Raw genomic sequence first — 16829 nt, 5'->3', positions numbered from 1 at the left:
CCTGTCCCTGTTCTACCCACGTCTCTGTAATGGCCACAACATCGAAGTCCCAGGTACCAACCCACGCTGCAAGTTCACCTACCTTATTTCTTATACTCTGGCATTGAAATATACACACTTCAAGCCACCATCCTGTTTACCGGCACCCTCCTTCGAGATCGATGCCTTGTTCCTAACCTCCCTACACTCAAGGTCCTGTACCCTAAAGCTACAGTCCAGGTTCCCATGCCCCTGCAGAGTTAGTTTAAACCCCCCCCAAGAGCACTAGCAAACCTCCCCCCAAGGATGCTGGTGCCCCTCAGGTTCAGGTGGAGACCATTCTGTTTATAGAGGTCCCACCTTCCCCAGAAAGAACCCCAGTTGTCCAGAAACCGTAATCCTTCCCTCCTGCACCATCCCTGTAGCCACGCATTTAACTGTTCTCTCTCCCTATTCCTCGACTCTTTATCACGTGGCACGGGTAACAGACCAGAGACAACAACTCTGTTCGTTCTAGCTCTGAGCTTCCAACCTAGCTCCCTGAAAGCCTGCCTAACATCCTCACCCCTCTTCCTACCTATGTCGTTGGTGCCAACGTGGACCATGACCTGGGGCTGCTCCCCCTCCCCCGTAAGGACCCGGAAAACACGATCAGAGACATCACATACCCTTGCACCTGGGACGCAACATACCAAACGTGAGTCTCTGTCGCCCCCACAAAACCGCCTATCTGTGCCCCGAACTATTGAGTCCCCAATAACTATCGCTCTACCTTTCTCCGCCCTTCCCTTCTGAGCAACGGGGACAGGCTCCGTGCCAGAGGCCTGAACCTTGTTGCTTACCCCTGGTAAGTCGTCCCCCCCACAACTATCCAAAACGGTATACTTGTTATTGAGGGGAACGACCACAGGGGGTGCCTGCACTGGCTGCTTCCTCCCAGTCCCCCTCACTGTCACCCATCTGTCTATAACTTTCGGAGTAACTACTTCCCTAAAGCTCTGATCTATGACCACCTCTGCCTCCCGAATGATCCTAAGTTCATCCAACTCCAGCTCCAGTTCCCAAACACGGTCTTAGAGGAGCTGGAGATGGGTACACTTCCCGCAAGTGTAATCAGCAGAGACGCTAATGGCTTCCCTCACCTCAAACATCTTGCAAGAGGAACATTGAACTGCCTTCGCTGCCATCCCTCTGAAAGGTAAACTTTAAAAAGAAAACTGGATCTAAAGAAACAAACAAGCAAAATGCAGCACTTACCTGCTTACCACAACGGGTCTTATTATTAGGTTAGAGGAGGAGGGCGGGTGGGAGGCTCTACCCCTGTAGTGCCTCGGGTTCCTCGCCTGTGCGCTTTTATAGGGAAAAAAAACCTTCCCAGGTAAGCTAGCGCGACACCAGCTTCCGGGTCTGCTAGGCGCTTAAAAAAAACTTTAAATTTTAACCGTTAAAAAAACAATAACTGGACTATACCGCGACTTAAAATAAACACCATCAGACAGCCGTTACCTGCTCCGTCGAGAGAGTGAGGCCGAAGGCTTGGAGCTGCACGCTTTTATAGAGAAAAAAAGCCTTCCCAGGTAAGCTAGCACGACACCAGCTTCCAGGTCCGCTAGGCGCTTTAAAAAAAACTTTAAATTTTAACCGTTAAAAAAACAATAACTGGACTATACTGCGACTTAAAATAAACACCATCAGACAGCCATTACCTGCTCCGTCGAGAGAGTGAAATGCCTGTGTTATCAATTGCCTCAAACTGAAACGATAACAGGAAGCACAGACTTCTTGAAAATTTATATCAGTTCTTAAATTTACAGTAATTGCCTCGGGCATATGAGTGCACATGAGAATTGGTTTTTGTTTTGCAAAGTTACCATTTATCAATCACTAATAATTTACACACTGTGTTAAACAAACATCTGCACTTATAGTTCCACAGTTCTTTTTAAAGTATTTGAATGAATTAGGATTGTGGCAATGGAAGCACAAGAATATTGTCTTTAATTTTAATTTTATTCTCAATATTTCAATCTGTTTAAAGTACAAAGTAATTACCTTCCCTCACTGAGGAGTCCGTACCAAATGTTCTCTAAATATTAACAGTAAAATGCACAGATGAAAATATATTGAGCAAATATAAATGAAATAACACCTTTTAAACTCATCCATCTGTTAACATGTAATGTAAAAGTTATCCACAGAGTTCAAACTTGTATTTTGACTTAAAAACAAAATTCTACGTTGTTCAATCTGGTTTTACAAGTTCATTTCAAATCTGTTTATTCTGGATATCATTTATGATGTTGTTCGAAAGTAAAAGTCATTGAAATAACCTCAGTTGTTCTTCCGCATAAACATAATTGTAGTATTTTACCAGTAACTTATCAATCCACAGAAATAAAACTGATTTTCACAAACCACATCTCTTGGTTAAAATTCTGAATGGAACTTGAAGTCATTCCTGTATATCCAGAGACCCATTAATAATTAGAATTCTCAGAAATGAAACAAATAGTTCTCTCAATAAGTGCAAATTTATGCACCTATTTGGACTTTAGCACAGCCAAAGTACTTTCATGCAATACATGACTAGGTTTCATTGAAGCACTTACTGTCAAAATAATATGGTGACAATTTTTCATGGATGTGCAAATTTTCAGATGGTCAATATATTTTAAGATATATGGTAAGACCGTCTTTCTATTAATGGTTCTGCTGTTTCATAATATATCTTGTAGTTTTAGAAACTCAAGTCTGAACTGTATAAAATATCTTGTGTAGTAGAGTGATGTGCTGTTCCTGTTTGGATGTGGGAGATCAGGGAGCATTTCAATGTTCCTGGAGTCTATGTTTGCAGGAAGTGTATTTGGTTGTGAATCCTATCTTATCGCATGGATTGGTTGGAGCAGCAGTTAGAGGCAATGAGAAATTTACAGGAATTGGTTGAGATTATGGCAATTTCAGGAAACTGGAAACACTGCAGATATAGTCAGATGGATGGGTTACCACTAGGAAAGTTGGACAGATAGGAAAATAGTACAGGAGTCACCTGTGGCTATACCCACCTGAAACAAGTATGCTGTTTTACATAATGTCAGAGATGATGGCCTCTCAGGGGAATATAGCACTGACAACCAGGTTTCTGGTATCCTGACTGGCTGTACTGTAAAGAGTGGAATGTCAGATTCTAAGCGATCAATTGTGATAGAGCACTGTCTAGTCAGGGGGACAGATAGACTTTTTGCAGCCAGCTGTGAGACATTAGAATGGTGCTCTGCCTCCCTGGTGCTAAGATCAAGGATGTCTCTGAGTGGGTGCAGAATATATTGAAAATAGAGGATGACCAGAAGAAGGACATTGTAAACATTGGTACCGACATAGAGAAAGAGATGAGCTTCTGCAGAGAGAGATAAGAAATTAGGCTGTAGATTAAAAAGTAGGTTCCTGAAGTTAGTAATATTTGAATTACTTCCAGCACTATATGCTAGTGAGAGTAGGAATAGGAGGATAGGGCAGATGAATATGTGGCTGAGGAGCTGGTGTAAGGGGGAAGAATTCACATTTTTGGACCATTGGAATCTCTTTCGGTGACCTGTTAAAGCAGAATGGGTTTCATCTGAATTGGAAGGGGACTAAAATCCTGGTGGGGAGATTTGCTGGTGCAACCCAAGAGGCTTAAAACTAGTGAGGGGGTGGGGGTACCAAAGAAATAGTGAGATGACTAAAGCTGGTGCAGTAAGTAAGAGGAACAAGTCAAATAGTCAAGGCAGGCAAAAGCACGGCAGAGAACAAGGTAAGACTAATAAATTAGTCTGTATTTATTTTAATGCAAGGAGCCTGACAGGTAAGGCAGATGAATTTAGGGCATGGTAAGAAACATGGGACTGGGATGTCATAGCTATTACAGAAATGTGGTTCAGAGAGGGGCAGCTTAATGTTCCAGGATATAGATGCTACAGGAAGGGTAGAAAGAAAGGCAAGAGAAGAGGGTGATGGTGTTTTTGGTTAGAGATAATGTTAGGGAGGGACTGCTAGGAGAATGTCCAGTGACATTATATGGGTGGAACTGAGAAATGGGAAAGGGATGATCACCGTATAGGGATTGTACTATAGACCTTCCAATAGTCAGTGGGAAATTGAGAAGCAAATATGTAAGGAGATCTCCAATATCTGTAAGAACAACTGGGTTGTAATGGTACGGGCTTTTAGTTTTCTGAACAGAGACTGGGATTGAAGAGAAATTTAAGTGGATGTACTGACTAGAGATGGAGCAAAACTCGCCCTTCTCTTGGCATATAAGGCAGAGCAAGTGACTGAGGTGTCAGTGGAAGAGCACTTTGGGGCATGTGATCATAATTCTATTAGTTTTAAAATAGTTTTGGAAAAAGATAGACTGAATCTAAAAGTTGAAGTTCTAAATTGGAGGAAGGCCAATTTTGATGGCATTAGGCAGTAACTTTCAAAAGTTGATTGGGAGAGACTATCCGCAGATAAAAGGATGGTTGGAAAGTAGGAGGCTTTCAGTTATTAGATAACAAGAGATCAGAGACTATGTTCCTGTTTGTGCAAAGGCCAAGTTGTGAGGAATGTTGGACGATGAGAAAAATTGATGCTCTGGTCAAGAAAAAGGAGGAGTCATATATCAGGTATTGACAGCCACAAGACCTGGATGAGATACTAAACAAATATTTTGAGGAAATAATTCTCAATGTCTTGAAAAATATTCATATAACAGAAGAGGAGGTGCTGGAGATCCTAGAATGTATAAAGGTGGATAAATACCTGAGATCTGATCAGGTATATCCCAGAATTTTGTGGAAAGCTAGGGCATTGATTACTGGGCACCTTGCTCAGATATTTGAATCATCAACAGCATGAGGGAGGTGCCAGAAGACTAGAGGTTGGCTAACATGCACTATTTAAGAAAGGTGGTAAGGAAAAGCCAAGGGGCCTGATGTCAGTCATGGGTAAATTGTTGGAGGGAATCCTGAGGGATAGGATTTATGTGCATTTGGAAAGGCAAGGACTAATTAGGGATAGTCAACATGGCTTTGTGTGTGGGAAATCGTGTCTCATGAATTGATTGAGTTTTTTGAAGCGGTGACAAAGAGGATTGATGGAGGCAGAGCAGAAGGCATTGTCTACATGGACTTCAGCAAGACATTTGACAAGTCTGAGCAGGGTTGGATCACTTGGAATCCAAGGGAAACTAGCAATTGGATACCATTTTGGTTGAACTTAGGAGACACAGGGTAATGGTGGAAGGTTGTTTTTTACGCTGGAGGCCTGTGGCTAGTGGCATGCTGCAAAGATTAGTGTTGGTCCACTGCTTTTCATTATTTATATAAATGATTTGGATGTGAACATAGGAGGTACAGTTAGTAAGTTTGCAAAATTGGTGGTGAGGTGGACAGCAAAGAAGATTATCTCAGAGTACAATGAGTTTTTGATCATATGGGCCAAGTAGAGACAGATCGAGTTTAATTTAGACAAATGTGAGGTGCTGCATTTTGGTAAGGCAAACCAGGGCAGGACTTGTGCAATTAATGGTAGGGGTACTGGGGAACGTTGCTGAACAAAGACCTATGGGTGCTGGAGCACAGTTCCTTGAGAGTGGAGTTGCAGATAGACAGAATGGTGAAGGAGGTGTTTGGCACACTTGCCTTTATTGGTCAGTGCATTGAGTATAGGAGTATAGGATCTCCTGTTGTAGCTGTACAGAACTCAGCTGAACTGAGTCCACTGTTTACATATCACATTCAATTCTGGTGTCACTGCTGTAGGAAAGATGTTGTTAAACTTGAAAGGGTTCAGAAAAGATTTACAAGGAGATTGCCAGTGTTGGAGGGTTTGATTGATAGAGAGAGGCTGACTAGGCTGGGGCTTTATTCCCTGAAGTGTTAGAGGCTAAGGGGTGACCCTATAGAGGTTTATAAAATCATGAGGGGCATGGATAAGATAAATAGAGAAGGTCTTTTTCCCAGAGTAGGTGAGTCCAAAACTGGAGGGCATAGGTTAAAGGAGATAGGGAAAAGATTTAAAAGGCACCTGAGGAGCGTTTCTTTTCACCGAGGGCGGTGTGTGTGTGGAACAAGTTGTCAGAGGAGATGGTGGAGGAGGTTGCAATTACAACCTTTCAAAAGGCATCTGGATGGGTAAATGCATAGGAAGGGTTCAGAGGAATATGGGCCAAGTGCTGGCAAATGGGACTCGACCAGTTTAGGATGCCTGGTCAGCATGGGACAAGTTGGAATGAATGGTCTATTTTCATGGTGTATAACTCTATTGCTGAGAAACTGGTAAAGGCAGCCCTGAAAAAACAAATATAGATTGGTGTTTATTATACTTAACCTTTAAATCAACATTGCCTAAAGTTTTAACAGCTGGAAAGGAAAAGTCATGACAGTAGAGTGGGCTTATTTAGTGCAATTACTGAAGACATTTCTTCGTTGATGTTTGCAGCAAGAATAGTCGGGGGAACATTTTTGCTTTGGGAGTGAGAGCTAAACTAGTTTGAACTAATAGTTAAACTTTGAAGTTTTCTAAAGTCCATTTCTCTAATCAGATTATAAAAGGAAAGTAAAATGAGCAAGCTTTAACCTCAGTGTCTGTTCATGGATGTCTCCGAGAACACTACCTGACCATGGGGGTGTATAGAACTTAGTGAGGTTCAGCAGTGTCAATTTATGGGGGTGTTGCTGGGACAGTTGGTAACAATTTGTTCTGGTGTATGCAATTCGCAGCCGACTGCGAGAGAATAGCCAATGTCGATGACATTTCATACACCTGCACCATAAGCACAGAAAAGACTAACTTCTTCATTCACTGTTTGGAATCTCAGTATTACTTAATCTTAGTCTGGATCTCCTGAGGAAAAAGAAGCTGAAAGATTGAAGTTAGCAGAAAATCTTAGTGATCCTTAAAGAGTCTTGTGGCAAATAAACATCAAGCAGACAAGCTTGAAAGTACTGAGAAGGCAACCCGAACAATGGATTGAGGCGGTGAGTCAAGGGGCAAATGAAAGTCGTAATTTTGAAGAAGAACTATCACTGAGGAGTTAAAATAATTCCAAGAAGGCTTTGTCATACTTTTGAGTGATCCTGACAATATTAAATAACAAAGATATCATAAAGTACAAGAGAGTTTTTGGGGGAAGTAAGAAGTAAAATTGAATGCATAACATACATTATAAACATAATGCATAAAAAGGGCCACAACACACTGCAGTACACCAGAACTGCAAAAAGAGGAAGAGGAACACCTATACAATGTATTCGCCAAAAACGGATACCCGCGCAATTTCATCAACAGATGCCTAAGGGAAAGACAACGGAACAAGGACATGCCGCAACCCAAAGGACTAGCCACACTACCATACATCAAGAGCATTTCCGAACTGACAGCCAGACTACTGTGACCACTAGGACTCATAACAGCACACAAACCAACAGCCACTCCCAGATAACAACTCACCAGAACGAAGGACCCGATACCCAGCATGAGCAAAACTAATGTAGTGTACAAAATCCCATGCAAGGACTGTACAAAACACTACATAGGACAAACAGGAAGACAGCTAACGATCCGCATCCATGAACACTAACTAGCCACGAAACGACACGACCAGCCATTCCTAGTAGCCACACATGCAGATGACAAGCAACATGAGTTCAACTGGGACAACAATACTATTGTAGGGCAAGCCAAACAGAGAACAGCCAGGGAATTCCTAGAGGCATGGCACTCATCCACAGATTCAATCAATAAGCACATCGACTTGGACCTAATATACCGACCACTGCAACGGACAGCTGGAACTGACAACTGGAAGCGGCAGAGAAAAACCACTATAAATGCCAGAGGAAAGATCACAGAAGTGCTTCACAGGAGGCTCCCAAGCACTGAGTATGTCACCTTGACAGGGGATGAAACGTCTGCAATTCAAATTCCCAGCTCGGCGAACAGAACCACAACAACGAGCACCCGAGCTGCAAATCTTCCCACAAACTTTGAATTACAAACTAAATCAAATTCAGATTGTATACAATAACATTTGTTTTGTTTAGAGATGTAAAATCTTGGGGTTAGTTTGTTGTTTCGAACTAGGGATTGGTTTTGCATGCCACACACTAGGTGTGTTTTTGAGAGGGGTGTAGTTTATGTAAAGTAGGACACATGTCCATCCCACTTCCTTTCTTCAACCATTCAACAAAATCATGGCTAATCTGCCTGTGTTCCAAATTCCACTTTCCCATCTGTTCCCACTAGTTTTGGATTCAGTTGCCAGACTAGAATCTACCTCTGGCTTAGAGGTATTCAATTACTTTGCCTTAGCCACTTTTTTGAGGCAGAGAATTTTCAAGTCACACAGACTTCCTTTTGGGGAGATCAATTCTCATTGCTGTGCTAAAAGGAAGACCCTGATTTTAAAATTGTGCTCCACCCCCGCCCTGTGCTGATAATCCAACACTGCTTGAAACCAGACAATCCCTGCCATTAATGACTGCAGGATAGGCTTGTATCTAAACTCTGGTTTCCAGCATCTGCAGTCCTCACTTTTGTCTTGTCCTTGTTGGCCTGTTGGTGTGCCAATAATATTTCTTCTGGGGTCAGGGGTCAGCACCACTCCCCTGTAATTTTCTGGCCTAAACTTTTGACTTCCACTTTAAATGTTAATGGTCTTTAATTGAATTGTAACACAGACTTTGTTTATGTCAATTCACTACATTATTACAATCATTCCCTGTTTTCAACTTTGTAATGTAGAAACTAAGAATGGCAGTAGTGCACAACACCACAATTTTGTAAAAAGACAACAATAAACCCCAAAATAAGTGAATTCTATATCAGAGGTTATCACAGGAAAAGACTGAAGGAAGTAATTGTGTTTCATAATATAAAGACTAAGGGACCAAATGAGTTACTACAGATGACTGTGCTCGAAGTTTTAATTTCAATTAAATGAGAATCAGTAAGAGTAGCAGTAGATCAACAGTATACAAATGTACATTGTGTGCAATAGTATTGATTTAAAACGTGGGTGGTGGGAAATTGTATGATCAAAAAATAGATTGGACATGAGAAACCAGAGAAGGATAATGAGGTATTCAGCTTTGCTTATAGGTTTTGCCTACAAGTGAGAGAGGGAAATGCTCAAATGCTTCAGGAAACATAGGAACTGAAGTCAAGATATGGATGACCTTGAACTTCTCAGAAAGGGAAAAGGTTATTGACAGGTCAAGTTGTGGAAATTATAAAAAGAGAAAATGAGTTTTTTTTGGAGGAAGCTTGATCAAATGAGTGAGGGATACATTGAAGACAGAAGAGAGATTGAGACCAAGAATGTTGATGTATGAATTACTCAGTTTGCACCTAATATTCTCTCGTTCTCTCAATGGATTTTCCTTGTGCTTATAGCAGAAGGATAGATTTCATAAATATAATGAGTCTCTTATTAATTGAAGCCTGCAACTTTATAGGTGGCAAGTAAAATAGTGTGTAAAATGCTAACACTTATTGCTTACTCTTAACATTTTAAAGAAATCACCCAGTGAGATGTATTTATGGGTGATTGAGGGACGAGATATTAAATGATAGTAAAATATAGAAAAAAAATCATTAAATGCCACCAAAAATAACAGCTTGTTTTACATTGACACATTTCAATAGTTTAAAAATGCAAAAGTGCTTCACTGGAATGTTATAAAACAAAAGTTCATGCCAAATCACTTAAGGTGATATTAGGGTGGTTGGTCAAACGCTTGACCAAATGGTCATGTTTAAAAAGGGTTATGTTTAAAACTGAGTTAGAGGGAGATGGAGTGGTGTAGGGAAGGGGCCCTCAAATGTTGCGTTGAGATAGCTGAAGGTGTGGCCTGTAATGGTTGAACAATTAAAATTGTTGAAGCTTAAGCCCAGAATTAGACGAACGCAGATAACATGGTCTGTAGCACAGCTGGAGAAGATTACAGAGACAAAAAGTAGCTAAGCCCCTGAAGATATTTAAGGTTAGAATTTTAAGATTCCACTGTACTTAACTGAAAGTCAAAGTGGGTGAAGAATCAGTGGTGGTAAGTAAGTGGGATTTATTGGAAGTTAAGACATGGACAGCAGAATTTTGGATGACCTCAGGTTTATGAAGTATAGAATTTAAGAGCCCAGCAGGAGTCTATAGGATGAGTTAAAATTAGAGGGAACAAAGACATGAATGAAGCAGGAGTAGTGTCATGTAAAGCCATGGAAAGGGAAAGTGACACTTTAGACCTGTGAGCAGAAGTTCATTTCCGGGTCAAATAAATAAAAATTGTGTACTGTCTGAATCAGCCTTTGGCAGTTACTAAGGAGAGGGATGAAGTCAGTAGCTAGGAAACTGATTGAAACAGGGACTGAAAACAATGGCTTCAGCCTGCTCAATGTTTCATCACATTAAATTTCTACTCATTTAATATTAGATGCCAGAAAAACAGTCTGATAACAGCAATGGTGAAGAAATGGAGAAAGTGGTGATGGGGTTGAGCTGGGCATGGGCAGTTAGCATGTGGAAACTAACTATATGTTTGGGTGATGTAACTGAAAGCCAACATGTAGGTGAGGAGTAGGAGGGGCCCTCCCTTGGATCTCTGAGATGTGCAAGGCTAATAGTGCAGGAGCAGCAAGAGAAGCAATTACAAATGTTCTCTGGATCTGATCAGATAGACAAGAATGAAACCAGGTAAGAGATTGTAACAAACTGTATAATGATAGGTAGATATTGGAGGAGGATCCTGTAGTCCACCATGTCAAAGAATACATATAAGTTGAGAAGGATGAAGTGGGTAAGTTCAACATTGCCATAGATGCAGTAGGCTGTCAGTTAAGGCTTTGGTTAAAGTTGTTTTTGTATTATGACTTGGAGGGATTTTAACATGGATTTCTGGGAAATGTGGGATGGTCTTGGGAGATGACAATCCGTTCAAGGAAAAGGAAAGAAAGCTTGAAGCTGGGGCAACAATTTTCAAAGATGATGGCGTCAAATAATCAATGCTTTACTAGATACTGCAGAGCAGTCAGTTAGTGAAGCATATTGGACTCTTTTATCAAATCGCTCTGTCAAGGTCCTGCCATGTTTCAACAACAGTGCGATGGTGTTCAACCATCTGACTCTTAACCCTACAATCAGCAGAAACAGAGTTGATGGACTGCAATAGTAATAGTCACATGATGGCTTCTTTTTAATCTGGTTCTTAGCTGTTGCACCAGCCACATTGTTCTTGTTGGAAATTCATTAATTGTACATTGTGAGCCCTGGACAAGGAAATGATTGGAGATCATGGCAGGATGAGAATGGTGCACAGAAAAATGGAAATGTAGCACAGTATTTTTTCGACACTTCATTAATGCTTTAGAATGAGAGAGTTATGGATGTTTCCTATTTTGACAATTGGACATGGATAATGAAAATTCCTGCTCACCACACAAAGGCCAGCCATCAATTAGTTTGAAATAGAAGAAAGCACATCTCATATAATTCCTGAGATTCTAAAGACGACAAGTTCTGTTACCTCAGAACAAACACATTATATTAAAGGCTACTGCACATCATAATAATGACCAAGTTGGCATACATCATCTTGGTCTGACAATGGACACTTCTGAACTTTTCTGAGAACAAAAGCCCTATTTCTGATGATTTCCATCAAACTGGCCTCTTTCAGGCAAGAGAAAACTCCTTGACTGGGTCATCAAAAGTGGCAGCTGTTCTGAGAAACATTGAACTCAACTCAGAGTTTGTTCATGTGTGCATTAATTGGTGGGGAAAGCCAATGTCAACTCTATTGCCACAATTTCCAGTAACCCTTGATTAGGTTCAATAGAAATCAGACAGACTCAGCACCTGCTTCCTGCTGTCCTGAGATCCCACAATTTAAAAACCAATAATTCACTGTCAGTAGGCTGGCAACTCCATCAGTCATTTTAGCGCCACGGGAGTGGTGGCCACTGCTAGGAATTGCAGTGGGTTCAGAATTTGAAGCAATGCTGATAAGGTAAAAGATGCAGCCCCAGGGTATGTCAAACATGCAGGCCTTGGCAAATCACGGGTGCTTTGTTGTTTGGTCTGGTGGGGGAATGGGACTCCCAGTGGAGTGGCCCTCCTCACTGGTAGGGACTTCCATGCAACACAAGGTGCTTGATCAGGAAGTACCCCACCCATCCTGACCTCACAGGCAGACTGCTAAGGCAGGTCTAGTTTTGGCGCTCACCAGCAATGGTGGATGGAATGACCTTTAATAAAGGATGTAAGTGTGTAGTTATCCCAGGGCAGTAAAGTGGATTTCAACAGTTCTTGATTATGGATTAGTGGTGCTGGAAGAGCACAGCAGTTTAGGCAGCGAAGCTACTTGGATGCTGCCTGAACTGTTGTGCTCTTCCAGCACCACTAATCCAGAATCTGGTTTCCAGCATCTGCAGTCATTGTTTTTACCTCGGTGATTTCAACAGTTCTTGTCTCAACTTAAAGTTAAGAATGATTGGGATGGTGGAGAAAGGTCATGAGAATTAATTGGGCTCTCCTAAGTGGAGGCAACAGCCGCGTGGTATTATCAGTGGACTGTTATCCAGACACTCTTCGATTAGATTACGTAGTGTGGAAACAGGCCTTTCGACCCAACAAGTCCACACCGACCCGCCGAAAAGCAACCCACCCAGACCCATTCCCCTACATTTCACCCCTTCACCTAACACTATGGGCAATTTAGCATGGCCAATTCACCTAACCTGCACATTTTTGGACTGTGGGAGGAAACTGGAGCACCCGGAAGAAACCCACGCAGACACAGGGAGAATGTGTGCAAACTCCAAACAGTCAGTCGCCTGAGGCAGACATTGAATCCGGGTCTCTGGCGCTGTGAGGCAGCAGTGCTAACCACTGTGCCACAGTGCCACCCACTCAGGCAATGTTCTGAGGACCCAGGTTCCAATCCTGTCGTGATAGATGGTGGAATTTTAATTCAATAATTATCTGGAATTAAGAGACAAACAATGACCATGAATCAATGTCGATTGTCAATAAAAGCCATCTGGTTCACTGATGTCCTTTAGGGAAGCAAATTGCCATTTTAACCTGGTCTGGCCTACATGTGACTTTCCAGAGCAATGTTGATAGGATGGGCAATAAATGGTAGCATGGCCAACAAAGTTCTCATCCCCTGAAGGAATAAATAAAAATTCCACCAACTCAATTAAACAGTCCATCTCTCAGCATGTTCCAGTTTGGGCAGGTTGAGGCACTAAAGTTTAACATATTTGGCTAATATGAATGAGTAAAATTTTGTATTATTTAATACCTCAATGGTCACATGATCAGAGGTATCAGATGAGATTTATCAAGTTGTTGACTATTAAAATACAAGGTCATTTAAGTCACCTATCTGTTTAATTTTCCTTCATTAATTTAATGAAACTCAAATTTCCCTTCCATTGATATTAATGGAGACGTATTGAATGAGTTCCTTTGCAAATGCAAGCTCTTGTCTCATCAATTTTCTGATATGTGCTGCTTTTAGATGATCCTGATAAACAGACCCATTAATCTGCAATGGCTGCAGAATAAAAGAAATGGCAAGTCCTAGGAAATTCTGGAGAAGAACATAGTCAATAGAGGTGCTCAATGCCACCTTGTGTAGCACAGTGCTTCACCATAACCACCTTCAGGCAGGATGGTGCTCTGGAGATTGTACGTCATGTCTATGTGGGTTTTCAAATTGCTACATTATAGGGGAGAGAGACTTACCCAAGATCACCATTATCCTTGGAGCATACAAACACTATGTGCCACTACATGCTGGGGTTCTATTTGACCCCATTGTCATGAAGGATGGGTCCAGCAACGTTGCCAAGGAATGCATCATGCAGTGGTGTGGAAAGATTTATGCAGAAAAGCACCTTTAAACACCCCAGTCCAATCCAGTTGTCAGCATATAAATGGTCTTGAAGCCTTGGTGAGGAAAGGAGATGAGGTTCCTGTCAGATGGTTCTCTGGGCAAGCAGATAATCAGGCAAACAAAGTCATTTGCAGAATTCCACAATGGCAGAACTTTCAAGCAAATACCAAGAGATAGTTCATGTTCAACTTTTCCCTCCTTAACTTCACTGTGAAAACTTTAGCAATATGATTTCAAATAATAAACCCACTGACTCCCACTGCAAATTTGACTGTTATGGTGTGGCATAGGTTCCAGATCAGACAGTCCTGTGCTTTAAGACAGGTAGATGACAGTACAATATACAATACTCCAATGTAAAAGGTACCTACCTCCCTTTCAGTCATTGTGTAATAGGCAGTAATATAGAATAGAGTGTAAGTACATTTGTATTGCTGATGGAATACACTACTCCCTCTCTATAATACAACAATGGAAAGTGAGGTAGGTACTTTTTACACTGTACATTCATATCAGTAAATCTAGAACCTGGACTGTGTGCACAATTTTGTGATAATGCAGATTTGTAAATAGTTTACTTTGTAAATAAACTTAAAAGACATCTGTCTCTTAAGAACTGCTTATAGTGTATGCTACATGGGCTAACATTTAAAAAAAATATGAATTGCAACATGGTGGCAGTGAAAGCTGGTTATGACAGCTCGTTTGTGGCAGTAAGCAGACACTAAAGCTTGAAAAAGTGACATCACAATAGGTAGTTGCATAGTCTTTTATCTAATAATTATCCAGTGATCTCGCCAAGTTCAGATCTGAAGTTAGAATTACAGCAGTTGTACAACACTAGAACAGTGCCAGAAATAGCAATAGAAACTAAAAGGCTACAAACATAGGCAAAAGCACACTGAGCACTTGACCTCTCTCAAAGAAAGACAAACATGAGGTGTGATAACTGGTGAAATTCAAAGATGTCCATAAAATATGCTGAAGGACAGCTCCAATCTAAGGAAATGCTCCTCGAACAAAGTACATATAAAAACACTTAAAACATTTCCTATGTTAACATGATCTTGCCTGAGTCCAGACATTAGTTGATTATGTAACTTCTTTTTTTCTGAACGGGTTGGAATTTTGTTTTTAAAAGACCTGTGAGGTCACCACTCCTTTTATTACCAAGAAGGTCACCTATGGGCCAAAGAAAAAGACTGCTATATACTTGCACATTTTAAAGTTTGAACAAGTAAAAGGTAAGAACACAGCTACGTTAAAGCCACAGTAAAAGAAAGAAGAGTCAACCTTTAAATCTACAACAGAAGAAAAGAAAAAAGAATTAAAGCTACCAGCAGTAATAAAAGAAACAGAAAAATTACTACTTTACAATTTTCTGTTCTAACATTTGAAGAGCATATTAAAAATATTGAAAGCAAATGGATAACAATGAGTGGCACACCTTTGACATTCTTGCAGAACTTCAGTTGTTTAAAGAAAGAATCAATCTTACTTTATGGATCAACTGCCAACTGACAGACAGTCAAATATCATCTTAATCTTTTGGGGCCCAGCGTGAGAAGAATAAAATCTTCCAGTATTTCTGACAAAAGCCTCCTAGATCTTGACAAATTTTCAGGTTTTAGATGGACAACTTAGTTAGAATCAAATTCAGTACATACACGTTTCAGTTCTTTTCTTATTGGCAATAGCCAGCTTTCAATGGAACTATTCAAAATGTGAGTTCTTTGAACTCAACTTTGGTGACCAGTTTTGGATCAGTTCTTTGCATCTCCACCCATCAATTCCTTCCAAGAGGTCGTCTTTGACAAGCCTAGAAAGTATACCATTGATAGTCTGCCAGAAGGATACAAATTAAAAGCAATTGCCGCAGATTACCAACATCTGCGAGTTCTTGACTGTGGAACATCTATTTCAACCATCAACATCCAAATCATGTGCAAAAGTGCCTTGTCTCACCCATCAAGACAATGTTCAGCATTTCATGACATATGTGTGCTTTGTTCTGCAAAAGAACACCAGATTTCCCACGTTTCATGTAATCGCCCAAGAAAACGAAAGTCCAACCCTATGCTGGAACACTTACTTCCAGCCAAGTGATATATCCAAAAGCCATGCTAAAATCAACATTGATACCAATGCAAATACCATCTTTTATTCTTCTTAGATAAGATATATTCAGGAAATTGGCAGAGTTTGCACAAGATAGGCTAATTGTTTATAATAGGTCTGACATCCCATGCATTAACATTATCCATCAAATGCTAATATGAATCCTAAGAGTAGACCATTTGAAGCTGTTGTTGCGATACCTCTATCATCAATCTAATATGTATAGTTCAATGTATTTTTACAATCCAAACCAGTCAGTTGCAGTGGTCACGATATTGTTCTCATACATTTTATCCAAAGCCAAGTAATTCAGATCCTGCAAGCCATGTTAAAAGATGACCAAGTGCAACAGTGAAGATTTACCCTCATCATCCACCTATATTAACAGAGCACTTTGCATGATTTACAATACTTCCAACCTATGCTGCCAAACATATCTTCCCATGCCTTCCTACTTCATATTCTGAATGGACTGTTTTCTCAGTCCAATCGTCAATCCATTGCCCTTCCCAGAGCATCCTTGTCTCAAAATGTAGGAAATGTAACATCTGCCCTGAAACTTCCACACTTTTTACCACCCATGACAGTAAACACTCACTCCTTCCACGAGCGATTTATGTGTTCTTCTTTCAACTTAGTACACTGTGTTCAATGTTTACTGTGTGATCTCCTTTACACTGGGGAGACCAATCATTGATTTGGGTGATTGTTTTATGTAATACCTCTGTTTAGTTCACAGTATGAACTACCAGTGCTCTGTTTTTTTAAGTCTCCATCTTGCACTCTTGCTGACACCTTGGCCTTCTGTATTCTTTC

The 16829-nt window shown here is 40.8% G+C and overlaps 1 protein-coding gene across 1 annotated transcript in view; it reads left to right on the top strand.

Moving 5' to 3' along the window:
• znf804a (zinc finger protein 804A) overlaps positions 1 to 16829 on the top strand; it is a 352338-nt gene that overhangs the window by 102898 nt on the left and 232611 nt on the right. The gene's annotated exons all lie outside the window — the stretch shown is intronic.

This window comes from Chiloscyllium punctatum, chromosome 10 (assembly GCF_047496795.1).
Source record: "Chiloscyllium punctatum isolate Juve2018m chromosome 10, sChiPun1.3, whole genome shotgun sequence".
Classification (NCBI taxonomy): domain Eukaryota; kingdom Metazoa; phylum Chordata; class Chondrichthyes; order Orectolobiformes; family Hemiscylliidae; genus Chiloscyllium; species Chiloscyllium punctatum.
The sequence above is the reverse complement of the archived record's forward strand: the minus strand, read 5'-3'. Positions and strand labels throughout refer to the sequence as shown.